Source organism: Rhipicephalus microplus, chromosome 2, assembly GCF_043290135.1.
Source record: "Rhipicephalus microplus isolate Deutch F79 chromosome 2, USDA_Rmic, whole genome shotgun sequence".
NCBI lineage: Eukaryota > Metazoa > Arthropoda > Arachnida > Ixodida > Ixodidae > Rhipicephalus > Rhipicephalus microplus.
The window spans coordinates 1208866-1233927 of record NC_134701.1 but is presented as its reverse complement, the minus strand read 5'-3'; positions in this window follow the sequence as shown (position 1 = coordinate 1233927).

Below are 25062 nucleotides of genomic sequence, written 5' to 3'. Positions count from 1 at the left end.
CCACATGATGAACTCTTCTTTGCGGTGAGATCCTGCATAGAAGAAAGTGGCGCCATACCCTTTCAAAATGCGCCTGGTGTAACGATAGACGACTTTTTAACTCTGTTAGAAGCCTACCTACGTAGCACTTTTATATCTTTCGACAAGCAGCTTTTTCTGCAGAAACGCGGCATTTGCATTGGATCCTGTATTGCTCCGTTGCTGTGCAACATATTTTTATCTAGTATTGACCGGTCGCTCGATGAAGCTTTTAATCTGCATAGCGCCTTGAACGTTGCCAAAGTTTTTAGGTATATGGATGACTTTTTAATTCTTTTTAACAGACAAGGCTCCTTGACGCGCTGCGATGACATTTTAAATATTTTTAGGCTTCACGGAAAAGGACTCGTTTTTACACAAGAACTGCCGCAAAGTAACACCCTGCAATTTTTAGATCTCCGCTTAACTTTCCATGACGGGCAAACGTGTTGGCAATATTTTCCTCGCGCCAAGAAAGGTGTAATGCCGTATGACTCTTGCCAATCGAAAATAGTTAAGCGTGGTATAGCTACGCTCTGCCTGGGATCTACTCTCGAGAAATCGTGCACGCACATGACGCAGGCATCATTCGGAAACCAGATCCAGCGTCTTTTAGCTGCGAATTTCCCTGACTCGCTATTGACAGCTGTCTCCGAAGCGCTTTTGCGGAAAGCTAAGGGTGATGTTACTAGAGCTGCCACGGGGGAACAAAGAACCGAAACCGTAAGACCTGCAGTGATTCCTTATGTTCATAAGGTCTCCCACAACCTGAAAAAGGTAGCAGGCCGGTATGGGGTACCTGTCGCCTTCTCTGCGCCCATAAAGCTGGCTCAGCTGTGCCCGAGAACTGCTCGGGAGGTGGAGGCGAGCCGTCAAGGGTGCGGCAAAAAACACGCCACGATGTACGGGAGATGTGCAAAAGGCGTTGTTTATGAGATTCCCTTTTCGTGTGGCAACTCGTACATCGGGATTACCGGGCGCTGCATCAATGAACGAGTTAGGGAGCACGAATTAAATTTAATGAACGATGGCTTGGCGCATTTGCCTATGCACTGTAAAGCCTGTGGGTGTGTACCACGTTTTAATGAGTTTAAGATTCTGGGTAGAAGCAGGTACAAAACTGCGCGTGAGCTGATGGAAGCCTATTACATTAAAAAGAAAGGTGAAAGGTGTATCAGCGAACCGTCGGTGACGTTGTATGCTTCGGAGACAAGATTGTTTGATTGTTGGATAGCGTAAGGCTGTATGAAGACTGCGCATGTCTATATTTTCGTACTTAAGTCTGGGTCTGCACCTAGTCTGCTTTAGTTGGAAGTGCCGCCTGTGCTTGTCGTTTGAGTGTTCCTTTTCTTGTGTGTGTCTCTTTTGCGGCCAAATCATGCCATTAAGTAAATACCAACTAGGCCAACAATCAGTATTATTACAATATATTTCTAGTGCAACTGGCCTCTCTTCGTGTGTGTCTTCTCCGGACTTCCTATCAAGCGTCGACATCATTGTCAGTTCCATTGTTGCAACTACCTGCCGTGCAAGATACATCGGTTTCTGCATACGCAAAGGACTTACGCCACCTGAAGTAAGTTCCCTCTTTGGCCATGTTGCTTCTTCTAAGGGCCATAATGCCCGGCTGTGCAAAATTCTGCGTTCAGAATTGTGGAGACAAGTACGCTTACTTCACGACTGGCTACGCATTGTGCACCTGAAGAATGATGTTTCATGGGTAGCGGAAGAGAAGTTAAGAACCTCCAGACGCATCATCCATCATATGACGGAATACTGGTGGAAACAAATCATTGGACAATGTTGTAAAATTAACAAGGACAGTAAATCAACGACGAAGTCATCAAATGTGGTAATGTTAGGAAACGTGAGCCTACCGGAGGACTCGGCAACGCTTCTTTCCAAGGGACCCAAGTATTGCATCGATGCCAGTGTTCCTGTGCATGAACTAGCGGCACTTAACAGATATGTGGCTAGTAAAGCCTCAGCAGAGGATAAGGAGAGGTGTCTGTTAGATGGTGTAGATAGCCTGAAAAAATGTGTTTCTGGTACCAGGCAGAGTCATAAAACTGAGGTTATGCGAAAGACAGTAGCGTTGTGTAGGGAAAAGAATATTGTCATATTGGAAGCTGACAAAGAAGGGTGTTTTGTAGTGCTTCCACGAGAAATGTTTAATTTGAAGGCAGCAGAGGCTATAAGAAAGAATTTTGTTCAGATTAAGAAGTCTGAATCAAAGGTTAAGAGTAAGGTTTCCAAGCTATGTAAAGACCTCAAGTTGCAAAAGTTAGCAACAGATATTAGAAAAATGAAAGCTACGGCATTAAACGTATTCTTCAGCGCAAAAACACACAAAGTTGAAGTACCCTTTAGAAGTATAGTGAGTGAACGGGACACATGGCAGCTTTTACTTAGTAAGCACTTACAGAAGGTGCTGAAGTGCGTTAAGATTAAGGACCCCTTCTTCACTAGCAGTTCAAAAGACATAGTGCAGTTCTTGAGAGATAATGAGCACTCGCTCAACAATGGCTTCTCAGTAGATGTGGAAGATCTTTTTTATTCAATTCCACATGATGAACTCTTCTTTGCGGTGAGATCCTGCATAGAAGAAAGTGGCGCCATACCCTTTCAAAATGCGGCTGGTGTAACGATAGACGACTTTTTAACTCTGTTAGAAGCCTACCTACGTAGCACTTTTATATCTTTCGACAAGCAGCTTTTTCTGCAGAAACGCGGCATTTGCATTGGATCCTGTATTGCTCCGTTGCTGTGCAACATATTTTTATCTAGTATTGACCGGTCGCTCGATGAAGCTTTTAATCTGCATAGCGCCTTGAACGTTGCCAAAGTTTTTAGGTATATGGATGACTTTTTAATTCTTTTTAACAGACAAGGCTCCTTGACGCGCTGCGATGACATTTTAAATATTTTTAGGCTTCACGGAAAAGGACTCGTTTTTACACAAGAACTGCCGCAAAGTAACACCCTGCAATTTTTAGATCTCCGCTTAACTTTCCATGACGGGCAAACGTGTTGGCAATATTTTCCTCGCGCCAAGAAAGGTGTAATGCCGTATGACTCTTGCCAATCGAAAATAGTTAAGCGTGGTATAGCTACGCTCTGCCTGGGATCTACTCTCGAGAAATCGTGCACGCACATGACGCAGGCATCATTCGGAAACCAGATCCAGCGTCTTTTAGCTGCGAATTTCCCTGACTCGCTATTGACAGCTGTCTCCGAAGCGCTTTTGCGGAAAGCTAAGGGTGATGTTACTAGAGCTGCCACGGGGGAACAAAGAACCGAAACCGTAAGACCTGCAGTGATTCCTTATGTTCATAAGGTCTCCCACAACCTGAAAAAGGTAGCAGGCCGGTATGGGGTACCTGTCGCCTTCTCTGCGCCCATAAAGCTGGCTCAGCTGTGCCCGAGAACTGCTCGGGAGGTGGAGGCGAGCCGTCAAGGGTGCGGCAAAAAACACGCCACGATGTACGGGAGATGTGCAAAAGGCGTTGTTTATGAGATTCCCTTTTCGTGTGGCAACTCGTACATCGGGATTACCGGGCGCTGCATCAATGAACGAGTTAGGGAGCACGAATTAAATTTAATGAACGATGGCTTGGCGCATTTGCCTATGCACTGTAAAGCCTGTGGGTGTGTACCACGTTTTAATGAGTTTAAGATTCTGGGTAGAAGCAGGTACAAAACTGCGCGTGAGCTGATGGAAGCCTATTACATTAAAAAGAAAGGTGAAAGGTGTATCAGCGAACCGTCGGTGACGTTGTATGCTTCGGAGACAAGATTGTTTGATTGTTGGATAGCGTAAGGCTGTATGAAGACTGCGCATGTCTATATTTTCGTACTTAAGTCTGGGTCTGCACCTAGTCTGCTTTAGTTGGAAGTGCCGCCTGTGCTTGTCGTTTGAGTGTTCCTTTTCTTGTGTGTGTCTCTTTTGCGGCCAAATCATGCCATTAAGTAAATACCAACTAGGCCAACAATCAGTATTATTACAATATATTTCTAGTGCAACTGGCCTCTCTTCGTGTGTGTCTTCTCCGGACTTCCTATCAAGCGTCGACATCATTGTCAGTTCCATTGTTGCAACTACCTGCCGTGCAAGATACATCGGTTTCTGCATACGCAAAGGACTTACGCCACCTGAAGTAAGTTCCCTCTTTGGCCATGTTGCTTCTTCTAAGGGCCATAATGCCCGGCTGTGCAAAATTCTGCGTTCAGAATTGTGGAGACAAGTACGCTTACTTCACGACTGGCTACGCATTGTGCACCTGAAGAATGATGTTTCATGGGTAGCGGAAGAGAAGTTAAGAACCTCCAGACGCATCATCCATCATATGACGGAATACTGGTGGAAACAAATCATTGGACAATGTTGTAAAATTAACAAGGACAGTAAATCAACGACGAAGTCATCAAATGTGGTAATGTTAGGAAACGTGAGCCTACCGGAGGACTCGGCAACGCTTCTTTCCAAGGGACCCAAGTATTGCATCGATGCCAGTGTTCCTGTGCATGAACTAGCGGCACTTAACAGATATGTGGCTAGTAAAGCCTCAGCAGAGGATAAGGAGAGGTGTCTGTTAGATGGTGTAGATAGCCTGAAAAAATGTGTTTCTGGTACCAGGCAGAGTCATAAAACTGAGGTTATGCGAAAGACAGTAGCGTTGTGTAGGGAAAAGAATATTGTCATATTGGAAGCTGACAAAGAAGGGTGTTTTGTAGTGCTTCCACGAGAAATGTTTAATTTGAAGGCAGCAGAGGCTATAAGAAAGAATTTTGTTCAGATTAAGAAGTCTGAATCAAAGGTTAAGAGTAAGGTTTCCAAGCTATGTAAAGACCTCAAGTTGCAAAAGTTAGCAACAGATATTAGAAAAATGAAAGCTACGGCATTAAACGTATTCTTCAGCGCAAAAACACACAAAGTTGAAGTACCCTTTAGAAGTATAGTGAGTGAACGGGACACATGGCAGCTTTTACTTAGTAAGCACTTACAGAAGGTGCTGAAGTGCGTTAAGATTAAGGACCCCTTCTTCACTAGCAGTTCAAAAGACATAGTGCAGTTCTTGAGAGATAATGAGCACTCGCTCAACAATGGCTTCTCAGTAGATGTGGAAGATCTTTTTTATTCAATTCCACATGATGAACTCTTCTTTGCGGTGAGATCCTGCATAGAAGAAAGTGGCGCCATACCCTTTCAAAATGCGGCTGGTGTAACGATAGACGACTTTTTAACTCTGTTAGAAGCCTACCTACGTAGCACTTTTATATCTTTCGACAAGCAGCTTTTTCTGCAGAAACGCGGCATTTGCATTGGATCCTGTATTGCTCCGTTGCTGTGCAACATATTTTTATCTAGTATTGACCGGTCGCTCGATGAAGCTTTTAATCTGCATAGCGCCTTGAACGTTGCCAAAGTTTTTAGGTATATGGATGACTTTTTAATTCTTTTTAACAGACAAGGCTCCTTGACGCGCTGCGATGACATTTTAAATATTTTTAGGCTTCACGGAAAAGGACTCGTTTTTACACAAGAACTGCCGCAAAGTAACACCCTGCAATTTTTAGATCTCCGCTTAACTTTCCATGACGGGCAAACGTGTTGGCAATATTTTCCTCGCGCCAAGAAAGGTGTAATGCCGTATGACTCTTGCCAATCGAAAATAGTTAAGCGTGGTATAGCTACGCTCTGCCTGGGATCTACTCTCGAGAAATCGTGCACGCACATGACGCAGGCATCATTCGGAAACCAGATCCAGCGTCTTTTAGCTGCGAATTTCCCTGACTCGCTATTGACAGCTGTCTCCGAAGCGCTTTTGCGGAAAGCTAAGGGTGATGTTACTAGAGCTGCCACGGGGGAACAAAGAACCGAAACCGTAAGACCTGCAGTGATTCCTTATGTTCATAAGGTCTCCCACAACCTGAAAAAGGTAGCAGGCCGGTATGGGGTACCTGTCGCCTTCTCTGCGCCCATAAAGCTGGCTCAGCTGTGCCCGAGAACTGCTCGGGAGGTGGAGGCGAGCCGTCAAGGGTGCGGCAAAAAACACGCCACGATGTACGGGAGATGTGCAAAAGGCGTTGTTTATGAGATTCCCTTTTCGTGTGGCAACTCGTACATCGGGATTACCGGGCGCTGCATCAATGAACGAGTTAGGGAGCACGAATTAAATTTAATGAACGATGGCTTGGCGCATTTGCCTATGCACTGTAAAGCCTGTGGGTGTGTACCACGTTTTAATGAGTTTAAGATTCTGGGTAGAAGCAGGTACAAAACTGCGCGTGAGCTGATGGAAGCCTATTACATTAAAAAGAAAGGTGAAAGGTGTATCAGCGAACCGTCGGTGACGTTGTATGCTTCGGAGACAAGATTGTTTGATTGTTGGATAGCGTAAGGCTGTATGAAGACTGCGCATGTCTATATTTTCGTACTTAAGTCTGGGTCTGCACCTAGTCTGCTTTAGTTGGAAGTGCCGCCTGTGCTTGTCGTTTGAGTGTTCCTTTTCTTGTGTGTGTCTCTTTTGCGGCCAAATCATGCCATTAGGTTAGGTTAGGTTTGGTTAGGTTTGGTTAGGTTAGCTTAGGTTAGGTTAGGTTCGGTTGGGTTGGGTTGGGTTGGGTTAGGTTAGGTTAGGTTAGGTTAGGTTGGGTTAGGTTAGTTTAGGTTAGGTTAGGTTAGGTTGGGTTGGGTTGGGTTAGGTTAGGTTAGGTTAGGTAAGGTTAGGTTAGGTTAGGTTAGGTTACGTTAGGTTAAGGTATGAACCGTCGTAAAACCGCATTAAACAATGTCACTTTGTGAGATGCAGTGTTTTTGACCTTTACAAGTTGGGAACTGCGATATCTAATGTGAAAGCGCATGAAACCGTCGTAATCTTGTAGAAAACATTGTAAAGTAGCGAATAAAACGTTTTCTAACGATAGAAGTGCGAAGGTTCGGTTAGTTTGAGCTAGGTAGCGTCGTGAAACCACCAAAAACGATGTCATCTAACGAGATAGTGTTGTTTTATTGCGAGTACGAAACTGCGATAGGTGAAATATTGGGAAAGCACACAAAATGGCATGAACTAGCCAGATACTGCGTCTTGTGCCGTTACAAGTGCGAAACTGCTTTAATGTGATATTCTCGTTAAAGCGCATGCAAGTATCGTGAAACCTTAAAGAACGATGTCATTTAGCGAGATACAGCATTCTGAACTGTAATAAGTTGGTGAGAAACTGTGAGGTAGAGCAAATATCGTAATTGTGAACGAAACAGTGTAATTGAGCGTATTTAGATACAAGTGCGAATGTTAGGTTAGGTTGAGATATCAACCGTCGTAAAACCGCATTAAACAATGTCACTTAGTGAGATGTAGTGTTTTTCAACATTACAAGTCGGGAACTACGATATCTAATGTGAAAGCGCATGAAACCGTCGTAATCTTGTAGAAAACATTGTAAAGTTGCGAGTAAAACATTTTCTAACGATAGAAGTGCGAAGGTTCGGTTAGTTTGAACTAGGTAGCGTCGTGAAACGACCAAAAACGACGTCATCTAACGAGATAGTGTTGTTTATTGCGAGTACGAAACTGCGATAGGTAAAATGTTGTGAAAGCACACAAAACGGCATGAACAAGCCAAATACTGCGTGTTGTACCGTTACAAGTGCGAAACTGCTATGTTGTGACATTCTCGGTAAAGCGCATGCAAGTATCGTGAAACCTAAAGAACGATGTCATTTAGCGAGAAACAGCGTTCTGTACTGTAATAAGTTGGTGAGAAACTGTGAGGTCAAGCAAATATCGTAATTGTGAACGAAACAGTGTAATTGAGCGTCTTTAGATACAAGTGCGAATGGTAGGTTAGGTTGACATATCAACCATCGTAAAACCGCATTAAACAATGTCACTTAGTGAGATGTAGTGTTTTTCAACATTACAAGTCGGGAACTACGATATCTAATGTGAAAACGCATGAAACCGTCGTAATCTTGTAGAAAACATTGTAAAGTTGCGAGTAAAACGTTTTCTAACGATAGAAGTGCGAAGGTTAGGTTAGGTTAGGTTAGTTTAGGCTAGGTAGCGTCGTGAAACTACCAAAAACGACGTCATCTAAAGAGATAGTGTTGTTTTATTGCGAGTATTAAACTGCGATAGGTGAAATGTTGTGAAAGCACACAAAACGGCATGAACAAGCCAAATACTGCGTGTTCTACCATTACAAGTGCGAAACTGCTATATTGTGATATTCTCGTTAAAGGGCATGCAAGCATCGTGAAACCTTAAAGAACAATGTCATTTAGCGAGATACAGCGTTCTGTACTGCAATAAGTTGGTGAAAAACTGTGAGGTTATGCAAATATCGTAATTGTGAACGAAACAGTGTAATAGAGTGTTTTTCAATACAAGTACGAATGTTAGGTTAGGTTGACATATCAACCATCGTAAAACCGCATTAAACAATGTCACTTAGTGAGATGTAGTGTTTTTCAACATTACAAGTCGGGAACTACGATATCTAATGTGAAAACGCATGAAACCGTCGTAATCTTGTAGAAAACATTGTAAAGTAGCAAATAAAACGTTTTCTGACGATAGAAGTGCGAAGGTTCGGTTAGTTTGAACTAGGTAGCGTCGTGAAACGACCAAAAACGACGTCATCTAACGAGATAGTGTTGTTTATTGCGAGTACGAAACTGCGATAGGTAAAATGTTGTGAAAGCACACAAAACGGCATGAACAAGCCAAATACTGCGTGTTGTACCGTTACAAGTGCGAAACTGCTATGTTGTGACATTCTCGGTAAAGCGCATGCAAGTATCGTGAAACCTAAAGAACGATGTCATTTAGCGAGATACAGCGTTCTGTACTGTAATAAGTTGGTGAGAAACTGTGAGGTCAAGCAAATATCGTAATTGTGAACGAAACAGTGTAATTGAGCGTCTTTAGATACAAGTGCGAATGGTAGGTTAGGTTGACATATCAACCATCGTAAAACCGCATTAAACAATGTCACTTAGTGAGATGTAGTGTTTTTCAACATTACAAGTCGGGAACTACGATATCTAATGTGAAAGCGCATGAAACCGTCGTAATCTTGCAGAAAACATTGTAAAGTTGCGAGTAAAACGTTTTCTAACGATAGAAGTGCGAAGGTTAGGTTAGGTTAGGTTAGTTTAGGCTAGGTAGCGTCGTGAAACTACCAAAAACGACGTCATCTAATGAGATAGTGTTGTTTTATTGCGAGTATTAAACTGCGATAGGTGAAATGTTGTGAAAGCACACAAAACGGCATGAACAAGCCAAATACTGCGTGTTCTACCGTTACAAGTGCGAAACTGCTATATTGTGATATTCTCGTTAAAGCGCATGCAAGCATCGTGAAACCTTAAAAAACAATGTCATTTAGCGAGATACAGCGTTCTGTACTGCAATAAGTTGGTGAAAAACTGTGAGGTTATGCAAATATCGTAATTGTGAACGAAACAGTGTAATAGAGCGTTTTTCAATACAAGTACGAATGTTAGGTTAGGTTAAGATATGAACCGTCGTAAAACCGCATTAAACAATGTCACTTAGTGAGATGCAGTGTTTTTCACCATTACAAGTCGGGAACTGCGATATCTAATGTGAAAGCGCTTGCAAACGTCGTTAGGTTAGGTTAGGTTAGGTTAGGTTAGGTTACGTTAGGTTAGGTTTGGTTAGGTTAGGTTAGGTTAGGTTAGGTTATGTTAGGTTGGGTTAGGTTAGGTTAGGTTACGTTAGGTTAAGATATGAACCGCGCTAAAACCGCATTAAACAATGTCACTTAGTGAGATGCAGTGTTTTTCACCTTTACAAGTCGTGAACTAGGATATCTAATGTGAAAGCGCATGAAACCGTCGTAATCTTGTAGAAAACATTGTAAAGTTGCAAGTAAAACGTTTTCTAACGATAGAAGTGCGAAGGTTAGGTTAGGTTAGGTTAGTTTAGGCTAGGTAGCGTCGTGAAACTACCAAAAACGACGTCATCTAATGAGATAGTGTTGTTTTATTGCGAGTATTAAACTGCGATAGGTGAAATGTTGTGAAAGCACACAAAACGGCATGAACAAGCCAAATACTGCGTGTTCTACCGTTACAAGTGCGAAACTGCTATATTGTGATATTCTCGTTAAAGCGCATGCAAGCATCGTGAAACCTTAAAGAACAATGTCATTTAGCGAGATACAGCGTTCTGTACTGCAATAAGTTGGCGAAAAACTGTGAGGTTATGCAAATATCGTAATTGTGAACGAAACAGTGTAATAGAGCGTTTTTCAATACAAGTACCAATGTTAGGTTAGGTTAAGATATGAACCGTCGTAAAACCGCATTAAACAATGTCACTTAGTGAGATGCAGTGTTTTTCACCATTACAAGTCGGGAACTGCGATATCTAATGTGAAAGCGCTTGCAAACGTCGTTAGGTTAGGTTAGGTTAGGTTAGGTTAGGTTACGTTAGGTTAGGTTTGGTTAGGTTAGGTTAGGTTACGTTATGTTAGGTTAGGTTGGGTTAGGTTAGGTTAGGTTACGTTAGGTCAAGGTATGAACCATCGTAAAACCGCAATAAACAATGTCACTTAGTGAGATGCAGTGTTTTTCACCATTACAAGTTGGGAACTGCGATATCTAATGTGAAAGCGCTTGAAACCGTCGTAATGTTGTAGAAAGCAATGTAAAGTAGCGAGTAAAACGTTTTCTAACGATAGAAGTGCGAAGGTTATGTTAGGTTGAGTTATGTTAGTTTAAGCTACGTAGCGTCGTGAAACCACCAAAAACGACGTCATCTAACGAGATAGTGTTGTTTTATTGCGAGTACGAAACTGCGATAGGTAAAATGTGAAAGCACACAAAACGGCATGAACAAGCCAAATACTGCGTGTTGTACCGTTACAAGTGCGAAACTGCTATGTTTTGACATTCTCGGTAGAGCGCATGCAAGTATCGTGAAACCTTAAAAAACGATGTCATTTAGCGAGATACAGCGTTCTGTACTGTAATAAGTTGGTGAGAAACTGTGAGGTCAAGCAAATATCGTAATTGTGAACGAAACAGTGTAATTGAGCGTCTTTAGATACAAGTGCGAATGTTAGGTTAGGTTGACATATCAACCGTCGTAAAACCGCATTAAACAGTCACTTAGTGAGATGTAGTGTTTTTCAAGATTACAAGTCGGGAACTACGATATCTAATGTGAAAGCGCATGAAACCGTCGTAATCTTGTAGAAAACATTGTAAAGTTGCGAGTAAAACGTTTTCTAACGATAGAAGTGCGAAGGTTAGGTTAGGTTAGGTTAGTTTAAGCTAGGTAGCGTCGTGAAACTACCAAAAACGACGTCATCTAACGAGATAGTGTTGTTTTATAGCGAGTATTAAACTGCGATAGGTGAAATGTTGTGAAAGCACACAAAACGGCATGAACAAGCCAAATACTGCGTGTTCTACCGTTACAAGTGCGAAACTGCTATATTGTGATATTCTCGTTAAAGCGCATGCAAGCATCGTGAAACCTTAAAGAACAATGTGATTTAGCGAGATACAACGTTCTGTACTGCAATAAGTTGGTGAAAAACTGTGAGGTTATGCAAATATGGTAATTGTGAACAAAACAGTGTAATAGAGCGTTTTTAGATACAAGTGCGAATGTTAGGTTAGGTTAAGATATGAACCGTCGTAAAACCGCATTAAACAATGTCAATTAGTGAGATGCAGTGTTTTTCACCATTAAAAGTCGGGAACTGCGATATCTAATGTGAAAGCGCTTGCAACCGTCGTTAGGTTAGGTTAGGTTAGGTTAGGTTAGGTTAGATTAGGTTAGGTTGGGTTGAGTTGGGTTAGGTTAGGTTAGGTTAGGTTGGGTTAGGTTAGGTTAGGTTAGGTTAGGTTACGTTAGGTTAGGTTAGGTTACGTTAGGTTACGTTAGGTTAGGTAAGGATAATTTGGTTACGTTAGGTAAGGTTAGGTTAGGTTAGGTTAGGTTGGGTTGGGTGTTGTTGGGTTGGGTTGGGTTGGGTTAGGTTGGGTTAGGTTAGGTTAGGTTACGTTAGGTTAGGTTAGGTTAGGTTAGGTTAGGTTACGTTAGGTTATGTTAGGTTAGGTTAGGTTAGGTTAGGTTACGTTAGGTTAGGTTAGGTCAGGTAAGGTTAGGTTAGGTTAGAATAGGTTAGGTTAGGTTAGGTTACGTTAGGTTAGGTTAAGTTAGGTTGGGTTAGGTTTGGTTAGGTTTGGTTAGGTTAGCTTAGGTTAGGTTAGGTTGGGTTGGGTTAGGTTTGGTTAGGTTAGTTTAGGTTAGGTTAGGTTAGGTTAGGTTGGGTTGGGTTAGGTTAGGTTAGGTTAGGTTAGGTAAGGTTAGGTTAGGTTAGGTTAGGTTACGTTAGGTTAAGGTATGAACCGTCGTAAAACCGCATTAAACAATGTCACTTAGTGAGATGCAGTGTTTTTCAGCTTTACAAGTTGGGAACTGCGATATCTAATGTGAAAGCGCATGAAACCGTCGTAATCTTGTAGAAAACATTGTAAAGTAGCAAATAAAACGTTTTCGGACGATAGAAGTGCGAAGGTTCGGTTAGTTTGAACTAGGTAGCGTCGTGAAACGACCAAAAACGACGTCATCTAACGAGATAGTGTTGTTTATTGCGAGTACGAAACTGCGATAGGTAAAATGTTGTGAAAGCACACAAAACGGCATGAACAAGCCAAATACTGCGTGTTGTACCGTTACAAGTGCGAAACTGCTATGTTGTGACATTCTCGGTAAAGCGCATGCAAGTATCGTGAAACCTAAAGAACGATGTCATTTAGCGAGATACAGCGTTCTGTACTGTAATAAGTTGGTGAGAAACTGTGAGGTCAAGCAAATATCGTAATTGTGAACGAAACAGTGTAATTGAGCGTCTTTAGATACAAGTGCGAATGGTAGGTTAGGTTGACATATCAACCATCGTAAAACCGCATTAAACAATGTCACTTAGTGAGATGTAGTGTTTTTCAACATTACAAGTCGGGAACTACGATATCTAATGTGAAAACGCATGAAACCGTCGTAATCTTGTAGAAAACATTGTAAAGTTGCGAGTAAAACGTTTTCTAACGATAGAAGTGCGAAGGTTAGGTTAGGTTAGGTTAGTTTAGGCTAGGTAGCGTCGTGAAACTACCAAAAACGACGTCATCTAAAGAGATAGTGTTGTTTTATTGCGAGTATTAAACTGCGATAGGTGAAATGTTGTGAAAGCACACAAAACGGCATGAACAAGCCAAATACTGCGTGTTCTACCATTACAAGTGCGAAACTGCTATATTGTGATATTCTCGTTAAAGGGCATGCAAGCATCGTGAAACCTTAAAGAACAATGTCATTTAGCGAGATACAGCGTTCTGTACTGCAATAAGTTGGTGAAAAACTGTGAGGTTATGCAAATATCGTAATTGTGAACGAAACAGTGTAATAGAGTGTTTTTCAATACAAGTACGAATGTTAGGTTAGGTTAAGATATGAACCGTCGTAAAACCGCATTAAACAATGTAACTTAGTGAGATGCAGTGTTTTTCACCATTACAAGTCGGGAACTGCGATATCTGATGTGAAAGCGCTTGCAAACGTCCTTAGGTTAAGTTAGGTTAGGTTAGGTTATGTTAGGTTACGTTAGGTTAGGTTTGGTTAGGTTAGGTTAGGTTAGGTTAGGTTATGTTAGGTTAGGTTGGGTTAGGTTAGGTTAGGTTACGTTAGGTTAAGGTATGAACCGTCGTAAAATCGCAATAAACAATGTCACTCAGTGAGATGCAGTGTTTTTCACCTTTACAAGTTGGGAACTGCGATATCTAATGTGAAAGCGCTTGAAACCGTCGTAATGTTGTAGAAAGCAATGTAAAGTAGCGAGTAAAACGTTTTCTAACGATAGAAGTGCGAAGGTTATGTTAGGTTGAGTTATGTTAGTTTAAGCTAGGTAGCGTCGTGAAACCACCAAAAACGACGTCATCTAACGAGATAGTGTTGTTTTATTGCGAGTACGAAACTGCGATAGGTAAAATGTGAAAGCACACAAAACGGCATGAACAAGCCAAATACTGCGTGTTCTACCATTACAAGTGCGAAACTGCTATATTGTGATATTCTCGTTAAAGGGCATGCAAGCATCGTGAAACCTTAAAGAACAATGTCATTTAGCGAGATACAGCGTTCTGTACTGCAATAAGTTGGTGAAAAACTGTGAGGTTATGCAAATATCGTAATTGTGAACGAAACAGTGTAATAGAGTGTTTTTCAATACAAGTACGAATGTTAGGTTAGGTTGACATATCAACCATCGTAAAACCGCATTAAACAATGTCACTTAGTGAGATGTAGTGTTTTTCAACATTACAAGTCGGGAACTACGATATCTAATGTGAAAACGCATGAAACCGTCGTAATCTTGTAGAAAACATTGTAAAGTAGCAAATAAAACGTTTTCTGACGATAGAAGTGCGAAGGTTCGGTTAGTTTGAACTAGGTAGCGTCGTGAAACGACCAAAAACGACGTCATCTAACGAGATAGTGTTGTTTATTGCGAGTACGAAACTGCGATAGGTAAAATGTTGTGAAAGCACACAAAACGGCATGAACAAGCCAAATAGTGCGTGTTGTACCGTTACAAGTGCGAAACTGCTATGTTGTGACATTCTCGGTAAAGCGCATGCAAGTATCGTGAAACCTAAAGAACGATGTCATTTAGCGAGATACAGCGTTCTGTACTGTAATAAGTTGGTGAGAAACTGTGAGGTCAAGCAAATATCGTAATTGTGAACGAAACAGTGTAATTGAGCGTCTTTAGATACAAGTGCGAATGGTAGGTTAGGTTGACATATCAACCATCGTAAAACCGCATTAAACAATGTCACTTAGTGAGATGTAGTGTTTTTCAACATTACAAGTCGGGAACTAAGATATCTAATGTGAAAACGCATGAAACCGTCGTAATCTTGTAGAAAACATTGTAAAGTTGCGAGTAAAACGTTTTCTAACGATAGAAGTGCGAAGGTTAGGTTAGGTTAGGTTAGTTTAGGCTAGGTAGCGTCGTGAAACTACCAAAAACGACGTCATCTAAAGAGATAGTGTTGTTTTATTGCGAGTATTAAACTGCGATAGGTGAAATGTTGTGAAAGCACACAAAACGGCATGAACAAGCCAAATACTGCGTGTTCTACCATTACAAGTGCGAAACTGCTATATTGTGATATTCTCGTTAAAGGGCATGCAAGCATCGTGAAACCTTAAAGAACAATGTCATTTAGCGAGATACAGCGTTCTGTACTGCAATAAGTTGGTGAAAAACTGTGAGGTTATGCAAATATCGTAATTGTGAACGAAACAGTGTAATAGAGTGTTTTTCAATACAAGTACGAATGTTAGGTTAGGTTGACATATCAACCATCGTAAAACCGCATTAAACAATGTCACTTAGTGAGATGTAGTGTTTTTCAACATTACAAGTCGGGAACTACGATATCTAATGTGAAAACGCATGAAACCGTCGTAATCTTGTAGAAAACATTGTAAAGTAGCAAATAAAACGTTTTCTGACGATAGAAGTGCGAAGGTTCGGTTAGTTTGAACTAGGTAGCGTCGTGAAACGACCAAAAACGACGTCATCTAACGAGATAGTGTTGTTTATTGCGAGTACGAAACTGCGATAGGTAAAATGTTGTGAAAGCACACAAAACGGCATGAACAAGCCAAATAGTGCGTGTTGTACCGTTACAAGTGCGAAACTGCTATGTTGTGACATTCTCGGTAAAGCGCATGCAAGTATCGTGAAACCTAAAGAACGATGTCATTTAGCGAGATACAGCGTTCTGTACTGTAATAAGTTGGTGAGAAACTGTGAGGTCAAGCAAATATCGTAATTGTGAACGAAACAGTGTAATTGAGCGTCTTTAGATACAAGTGCGAATGGTAGGTTAGGTTGACATATCAACCATCGTAAAACCGCATTAAACAATGTCACTTAGTGAGATGTAGTGTTTTTCAACATTACAAGTCGGGAACTAAGATATCTAATGTGAAAACGCATGAAACCGTCGTAATCTTGTAGAAAACATTGTAAAGTTGCGAGTAAAACGTTTTCTAACGATAGAAGTGCGAAGGTTAGGTTAGGTTAGGTTAGTTTAGGCTAGGTAGCGTCGTGAAACTACCAAAAACGACGTCATCTAAAGAGATAGTGTTGTTTTATTGCGAGTATTAAACTGCGATAGGTGAAATGTTGTGAAAGCACACAAAACGGCATGAACAAGCCAAATACTGCGTGTTCTACCATTACAAGTGCGAAACTGCTATATTGTGATATTCTCGTTAAAGGGCATGCAAGCATCGTGAAACCTTAAAGAACAATGTCATTTAGCGAGATACAGCGTTCTGTACTGCAATAAGTTGGTGAAAAACTGTGAGGTTATGCAAATATCGTAATTGTGAACGAAACTGTGTAATAGAGTGTTTTTCAATACAAGTACGAATGTTAGGTTAGGTTAAGATATGAACCGTCGTAAAACCGCATTAAACAATGTAACTTAGTGAGATGCAGTGTTTTTCACCATTACAAGTCGGGAACTGCGATATCTGATGTGAAAGCGCTTGCAAACGTCGTTAGGTTAGGTTAGGTTAGGTTAGGTTATGTTAGGTTACGTTAGGTTAGGTTTGGTTAGGTTAGGTTAGGTTAGGTTAGGTTATGTTAGGTTAGGTTGGGTTAGGTTAGGTTAGGTTACGTTAGGTTAAGGTATGAACCGTCGTAAAATCGCAATAAACAATGTCACTCAGTGAGATGCAGTGTTTTTCACCTTTACAAGTTGGGAACTGCGATATCTAATGTGAAAGCGCTTGAAACCGTCGTAATGTTGTAGAAAGCAATGTAAAGTAGCGAGTAAAACGTTTTCTAACGATAGAAGTGCGAAGGTTATGTTAGGTTGAGTTATGTTAGTTTAAGCTAGGTAGCGTCGTGGAACCACCAAAAACGACGTCATCTAACGAGATAGTGTTGTTTTATTGCGAGTACGAAACTGCGATAGGTAAAATGTGAAAGCACACAAAACGGCATGAACAAGCCAAATACTGCGTGTTCTACCATTACAAGTGCGAAACTGCTATATTGTGATATTCTCGTTAAAGGGCATGCAAGCATCGTGAAACCTTAAAGAACAATGTCATTTTGCGAGATACAGCGTTCTGTACTGCAATAAGTTGGTGAAAAACTGTGAGGTTATGCAAATATCGTAATTGTGAACGAAACAGTGTAATAGAGCGTTTTTCAATACAAGTACGATTGTTAGGTTAGGTTAAGATATGAACCGTCGTAAAACTGCATTAAACAATGTCACTTAGTGAGATGTAGTGTTTTTCAACATTACAAGTCGGGAACTACGATATCTAATGTGAAAGCGCATGAAACCGTCGTAATCTTGCAGAAAACATTGTAAAGTTGCGAGTAAAGCGTTTTCTAACGATAGAAGTGCGAAGGTTAGGTTAGGTTAGGTTAGTTTAGGCTAGGTAGCGTCGTGAAACTACCAAAAACGACGTCATCTAATGAGATAGTGTTGTTTTATTGCGAGTATTAAACTGCGATAGGTGAAATGTTGTGAAAGCACACAAAACGGCATGAACAAGCCAAATACTGCGTGTTCTACCGTTACAAGTGCGAAACTGCTATATTGTGATATTCTCGTTAAAGCGCATGCAAGCATCGTGAAACCTTAAAGAACAATGTCATTTAGCGAGATACAGCGTTCTGTACTGCAATAAGTTGGTGAAAAACTGTGAGGTTATGCAAATATCGTAATTGTGAACGAAACAGTGTAATAGAGCGTTTTTCAATACAAGTACGAATGTTAGGTTAGATTAAGATATGAACCGTCGTAAAACCGCATTAAACAATGTCACTTAGTGAGATGCAGTGTTTTTCACCATTACAAGTCGGGAACTGCGATATCTAATGTGAAAGCGCTTGCAAACGTCGTTAGGTTAGGTTAGGTTAGGTTAGGTTAGGTTAGGTTAGGTTAGGTTACGTTAGGTTAGGTTTGGTTAGGTTAGGTTAGGTTAGGTTATGTTAGGTTAGGTTGGGTTAGGTTAGGTTAGGTTACGTTAGGTTAAGGTATGAACCGTTGTAAAACCGCAATAAACAATGTCACTTAGTGAGATGCAGTGTTTTTCCCCTTTACAAGTTGGGAACTGCGATATCTAATGTGAAAGCGCTTGAAACCGCCGTAATGTTGTCGAAAGCAATGTAAAGTAGCGAGTAAAACGTTTTCTAACGATAGAAGTGCGAAGGTTATGTTAGGTTGAGTTATGTTAGTTTAAGCTAGGTAGCGTCGTGAAACCACCAAACACGACGTCATCTAACGAGATAGTGTTGTTTTATTGCGAGTATGAAACTGCGATAGGTAAAATGTGAAAGCACACAAAACAGCATGAACAAGCCAAATACTGCGTGTTGTACCGTTACAAGTGCGAAACTGCTATGTTTTGACATTCTCGGTAAAGCGCATGCAAGTATCGTGAAACCTTAAAGAACGATGTCATTTAGCGAGATACAGCGTTCTGTACTGTAATAAGTTGGTGAGAAACTGTGAGGTCAAGCAAATATCGTAATTGTGAACGAAACAGTGTAATTGAGCGTCTTTAGATACAAGTGCGAATGTTAGGTTAGGTTGACATATCAAGCGTCGTAAAACCGCATTAAACAATGTCACTTAGTGAGATGTAGTGTTTTTCAACATTACAAGTCTGGAACTACGATATCTAATGTGAAAGCGCAAGAAACCGTCGTAATCTTGTAGAAAACATTGTAAAGTTGCGAGTAAAACGTTTTCTAACGATAGAAGTGCGAAGGTTAGGTTAGGTTAGGTTAGTTTAAGCTAGGTAGCGTCGTTAAACTACCAAAAACGACGTCATCTAACGAGATAGTGTTGTTTTATAGCGAGTATTAAACTGCGATAGGTGAAATGTTGTGAAAGCACACAAAACGGCATGAACAAGCCAAATACTGCGTGTTCTACCGTTACAAGTGCGAAACTGCTATATTGTGATATTCTCGTTAAAGCGCATGCAAGCATCGTGAAACCTTAAAGAACGATGTCATTTAGCGAGATACAACGTTCTGTACTGCAATAAGTTGGTGAAAAACTGTGAGGTTATGCAAATATGGTAATTGTGAACAAAACAGTGTAATAGAGCGGTTTTAGATACAAGTGCGAATGTTAGGTTAGGTTAAGATATGAACCGTCGTAAAACCGCATTAAACAATGTCAATTAGTGAGATGCAGTGTTTTTCACCATTAAAAGTCGGGAACTGCGATATCTAATGTGAAAGCGCTTGCAACCGTCGTTAGGTTAGGTTAGGTTAGGTTAGGTTAGGTTAGGTTGGGTTGGGTTGGGTTGGGTTAGGTTAGGTTAGGTTAGGTTAGGTTGGGTTAGGTTAGTTTAGGTTAGGTTAGGTTAGGTTAGGTTGGGTTGGGTTGGGTTAGGTTAGGTTAGGTTAGGTTAGGTTAGGTTACGTTAGGTTAAGGTATGAACCGTCGTAAAACCGCATTAAACAATGTCACTTAGTGAGATGCAGTGTTTTTCACCTTTACAAGTTGGGAACTGTGATATCTAATGTGAAAGCGCTTGAAACCGTCGTATTGTTGTAGAAAGCAATGTAAAGTAGCGAGTAAAACGTTTTCTAACGATAGAAGTGCGAAGGTTATGTTAGGTTGAGTTATGTTAGTTTAAGCTAGGTAGCGTCGTGAAACTACCAAAAGCAACGTCATCTAACGAGATAGTGTTGTTTTATTGCGAGTACGAAACTGCGATAGGTGAAATGTTGTGAAAGCACACAAAACGGCATGAACAAGCCAAATACTGCGTGTTGTACCGTTACAAGTGCGAAACTGCTATGTTGTGATATTCTCGTTAAAGCGCATGCAAGCATCGTGAAGCCTTAAAGAACGATGTCATTTAGCGAGATACAGCGTTCTGTACTGCAATAAGTTGGTGAAAAACTGTGAGGTTATGCAAATATCCTAATTGTGAACGAAACAGTGTAATAGAGCGTTTTTTAATACAAGTGCGAATGTTAGGTTAGGTTAAGATATGAACCGTCGTAAAACCGCATTAAACAATGTCACTTAGTGAGATGCAGTGTTTTTCACCAATACAAGTCGGGAACTGCAATATCTAATGTGAAAGCGCTTGCAAACGTCGTTAGGTTAGGGTAGGTTAGGTTAGGTTAGGTTAGGTTACGTTAGGTTAGGTTAGGTTAGGTTAGGTTAGGGATGTTAGGTAAGGTTTGGTTAGGTTAGGTTAGGTTAGGTTGGGTTAGGTAAGGTTAGGTTAGGTTAAGATATGAACCGCGCTAAAACCGCATTAAACAATGTCACTTAGTGAGATGCTGTGTTTTTCACCATTACAAGTCGGGAACTGCGATATCTAATGTGAAAGCGCTTGCAAACGTCGTTAGGTTAGGTTAGGTTAGGTTACGTTAGGTTAGGTTTGGTTAGGTTATGTTAGGTAAGGTTGGGTTAGGTTAGGTTAGGTTAGGTTAGGTTAAGATATGAACCGCGCTAAAACCGCAATAAACAATGTCACTTAGTGAGATGCAGTGTGTTTCACCTTTACAAGTTGGGAACTGCGATATCTAATGTGAAAGCGCTTGAAACCGTCGTAATGTTGTAGAAAGCAATGTAAAGTAGCGAGTAAAACGTTTTCTAACGATAGAAGTGCGAAGGTTATGTTAGGTTGAGTTATGTTAGTTTAAGCTAGGTAGCGTCGTGAAACCACCAAAAACGACGTCATCTAACGAGATAGTGTTGTTTATTGCGAGTACGAAACTGCGATAGGTAAAATGTTGTGAAAGCACACAAAACGGCATGAACAAGCCAAATACTGCGTGTTGTACTGTTACAAGTGCGAAACTGCTATGTTGTGACATTCTCGGTAAAGCGCATGGAAGTATCGTGAAACCTTAAAGAACGATGTCATTTAGCGAGATACAGCGTTCTGTACTGTAATAAGTTGGTGAGAAACTGTGAGGTCAAGCAAATATCGTATTTGTGAACAAAACAGTGTAATTGAGCGTCTTTAGATACAAGTGCGAATGTTAGGTTAGGTTGACATATCAACCATCGTAAAACCGCATTAAACAATGTCACTTAGTGAGATGTAGTGTTTTTCAACATTACAAGTCGGGAACTACGATATCTAATGTGAAAGCGCATGAAACCGTCGTAATCTTGCAGAAAACATTGTAAAGTTGCGAGTAAAACGTTTTCTAACGATAGAAGTGCGAAGGTTAGGTTAGGTTAGGTTAGTTTAGGCTAGGTAGCGTCGTGAAACTACCAAAAACGACGTCATCTAATGAGATAGTGTTGTTTTATTGCGAGTATTAAACTGCGATAGGTGAAATGTTGTGAAAGCACACAAAACGGCATGAACAAGCCAAATACTGCGTGTTCTACCGTTACAAGTGCGAAACTGCTATATTGTGATATTCTCGTTAAAGCGCATGCAAGCATCGTGAAACCTTAAAGAACAATGTCATTTAGCGAGATACAGCGTTCTGTACTGCAATAAGTTGGTGAAAAACTGTGAGGTTATGCAAATATCGTAATTGTGAACGAAACAGTGTAATAGAGCGTTTTTCAATACAAGTACGAATGTTAGGTTAGGTTAAGATATGAACCGTCGTAAAACCGCATTAAACAATGTCACTTAGTGAGATGCAGTGTTTTTCACCATTACAAGTCGGGAACTGCGATATCTAATGTGAAAGCGCTTGCAAACGTCGTTAGGTTAGGTTAGGTTAGGTTAGGTTAGGTTAGGTTAGGTTACGTTAGGTTAGGTTTGGTTAGGTTAGGTTAGGTTAGGTTAGGTTATGTTAGGTTAGGTTGGGTTAGGTTAGGTTAGGTTACGTTAGGTTAAGATATGAACCGCGCTAAAACCGCATTAAACAATGTCACTTAGTGAGATGCAGTGTTTTTCACCTTTACAAGTCGTGAACTACGATATCTAATGTGAAAGCGCATGAAACCGTCGTAATCTTGTAGAAAACATTGTAAAGTTGCGAGTAAAACGTTTTCTAACGATAGAAGTGCGAAGGTTAGGTTAGGTTAGGTTAGTTTAGGCTAGGTAGCGTCGTGAAACTACCAAAAACGACGTCATCTAATGAGATAGTGTTGTTTTATTGCGAGTATTAAACTGCGATAGGTGAAATGTTGTGAAAGCACACAAAACGGCATGAACAAGCCAAATACTGCGTGTTCTACCGTTACAAGTGCGAAACTGCTATATTGTGATATTCTCGTTAAAGCGCATGCAAGCATCGTGAAACCTTAAAGAACAATGTCATTTAGCGAGATACAGCGTTCTGTACTGCAATAAGTTGGCGAAAAACTGTGAGGTTATGCAAATATCGTAATTGTGAACGAAACAGTGTAATAGAGCGTTTTTCAATACAAGTACCAATGTTAGGTTAGGTTAAGATATGAACCGTCGTAAAACCGCATTAAACAATGTCACTTAGTGAGATGCAGTGTTTTTCACCATTACAAGTCGGGAACTGCGCTATCTAATGTGAAAGCGCTTGCAAACGTCGTTAGGTTAGGTTAGGTTAGGTTAGGTTACGTTAGGTTAGGTTTGGTTAGGTTAGGTTAGGTTACGTTATGTTAGGTTAGGTTGGGTTAGGTTAGGTTAGGTTACGTTAGGTCAAGGTATGAACCGTCGTAAAACCGCAATAAACAATGTCACTTAGTGAGATGCAGTGTTTTTCACCATTACAAGTTGGGAACTGCGATATCTAATGTGAAAGCGCTTGAAACCGTCGTAATGTTGTAGAAAGCAATGTAAAGTAGCGAGTAAAATGTTTTCTAACGATAGAAGTGCGAAGGTTATGTTAGGTTGAGTTATGTTAGTTTAAGCTACGTAGCGTCGTGAAACCACCAAAAACGACGTCATCTAACGAGATAGTGTTGTTTTATTGCGAGTACGAAACTGCGATAGGTAAAATGTGAAAGCACACAAAACGGCATGAACAAGCCAAATACTGCGTGTTGTACCGTTACAAGTGCGAAACTGCTATGTTTTGACATTTTCGGTAAAGCGCATGCAAGTATCGTGAAACCTTAAAAAACGATGTCATTTAGCGAGATACAGCGTTCTGTACTGTAATAAGTTGGTGAGAAACTGTGAGGTCAAGCAAATATCGTAATTGTGAACGAAACAGTGTAATTGAGCGTCTTTAGATACAAGTGCGAATGTTAGGTTAGGTTGACATATCAACCGTCGTAAAACCGCATTAAACAGTCACTTAGTGAGATGTAGTGTTTTTCAAGATTACAAGTCGGGAACTACGATATCTAATGTGAAAGCGCATGAAACCGTCGTAATCTTGTAGAAAACATTGTAAAGTTGCGAGTAAAACGTTCTCTAACGATAGAAGTGCGAAGGTTAGGTTAGGTTAGGTTAGTTTAAGCTAGGTAGCGTCGTGAAACTACCAAAAACGACGTCATCTAACGAGATAGTGTTGTTTTATAGCGAGTATTAAACTGCGATAGGTGAAATGTTGTGAAAGCACACAAAACGGCATGAACAAGCCAAATACTGCGTGTTCTACCGTTACAAGTGCGAAACTGCTATATTGTGATATTCTCGTTAAAGCGCATGCAAGCATCGTGAAACCTTAAAGAACAATGTGATTTAGCGAGATACAACGTTCTGTACTGCAATAAGTTGGTGAAAAACTGTGAGGTTATGCAAATATGGTAATTGTGAACAAAACAGTGTAATAGAGCGTTTTTAGATACAAGTGCGAATGTTAGGTTAGGTTAAGATATGAACCGTCGTAAAACCGCATTAAACAATGTCACTTAGTGAGATGCAGTGTTTTTCACCAATACAAGTCGGGAACTGCAATATCTAATGTGAAAGCGCTTGCAAACGTCGTTAGGTTAGGGTAGGTTAGGTTAGGTTAGGTTAGGTTACGTTAGGTTAGGTTAGGTTAGGTTAGGTTAGGGATGTTAGGTAAGGTTTGGTTAGGTTAGGTTAGGTTAGGTTGGGTTAGGTAAGGTTAGGTTAGGTTAAGATATGAACCGCGCTAAAACCGCATTAAACAATGTCACTTAGTGAGATGCTGTGTTTTTCACCATTACAAGTCGGGAACTGCGATATCTAATGTGAAAGCGCTTGCAAACGTCGTTAGGTTAGGTTAGGTTAGGTTACGTTAGGTTAGGTTTGGTTAGGTTATGTTAGGTAAGGTTGGGTTAGGTTAGGTTAGGTTAGGTTAGGTTAAGATATGAACCGCGCTAAAACCGCAATAAACAATGTCACTTAGTGAGATGCAGTGTGTTTCACCTTTACAAGTTGGGAACTGCGATATCTAATGTGAAAGCGCTTGAAACCGTCGTAATGTTGTAGAAAGCAATGTAAAGTAGCGAGTAAAACGTTTTCTAACGATAGAAGTGCGAAGGTTATGTTAGGTTGAGTTATGTTAGTTTAAGCTAGGTAGCGTCGTGAAACCACCAAAAACGACGTCATCTAACGAGATAGTGTTGTTTATTGCGAGTACGAAACTGCGATAGGTAAAATGTTGTGAAAGCACACAAAACGGCATGAACAAGCCAAATACTGCGTGTTGTACTGTTACAAGTGCGAAACTGCTATGTTGTGACATTCTCGGTAAAGCGCATGGAAGTATCGTGAAACCTTAAAGAACGATGTCATTTAGCGAGATACAGCGTTCTGTACTGTAATAAGTTGGTGAGAAACTGTGAGGTCAAGCAAATATCGTATTTGTGAACAAAACAGTGTAATTGAGCGTCTTTAGATACAAGTGCGAATGTTAGGTTAGGTTGACATATCAACCATCGTAAAACCGCATTAAACAATGTCACTTAGTGAGATGTAGTGTTTTTCAACATTACAAGTCGGGAACTACGATATCTAATGTGAAAGCGCATGAAACCGTCGTAATCTTGCAGAAAACATTGTAAAGTTGCGAGTAAAACGTTTTCTAACGATAGAAGTGCGAAGGTTAGGTTAGGTT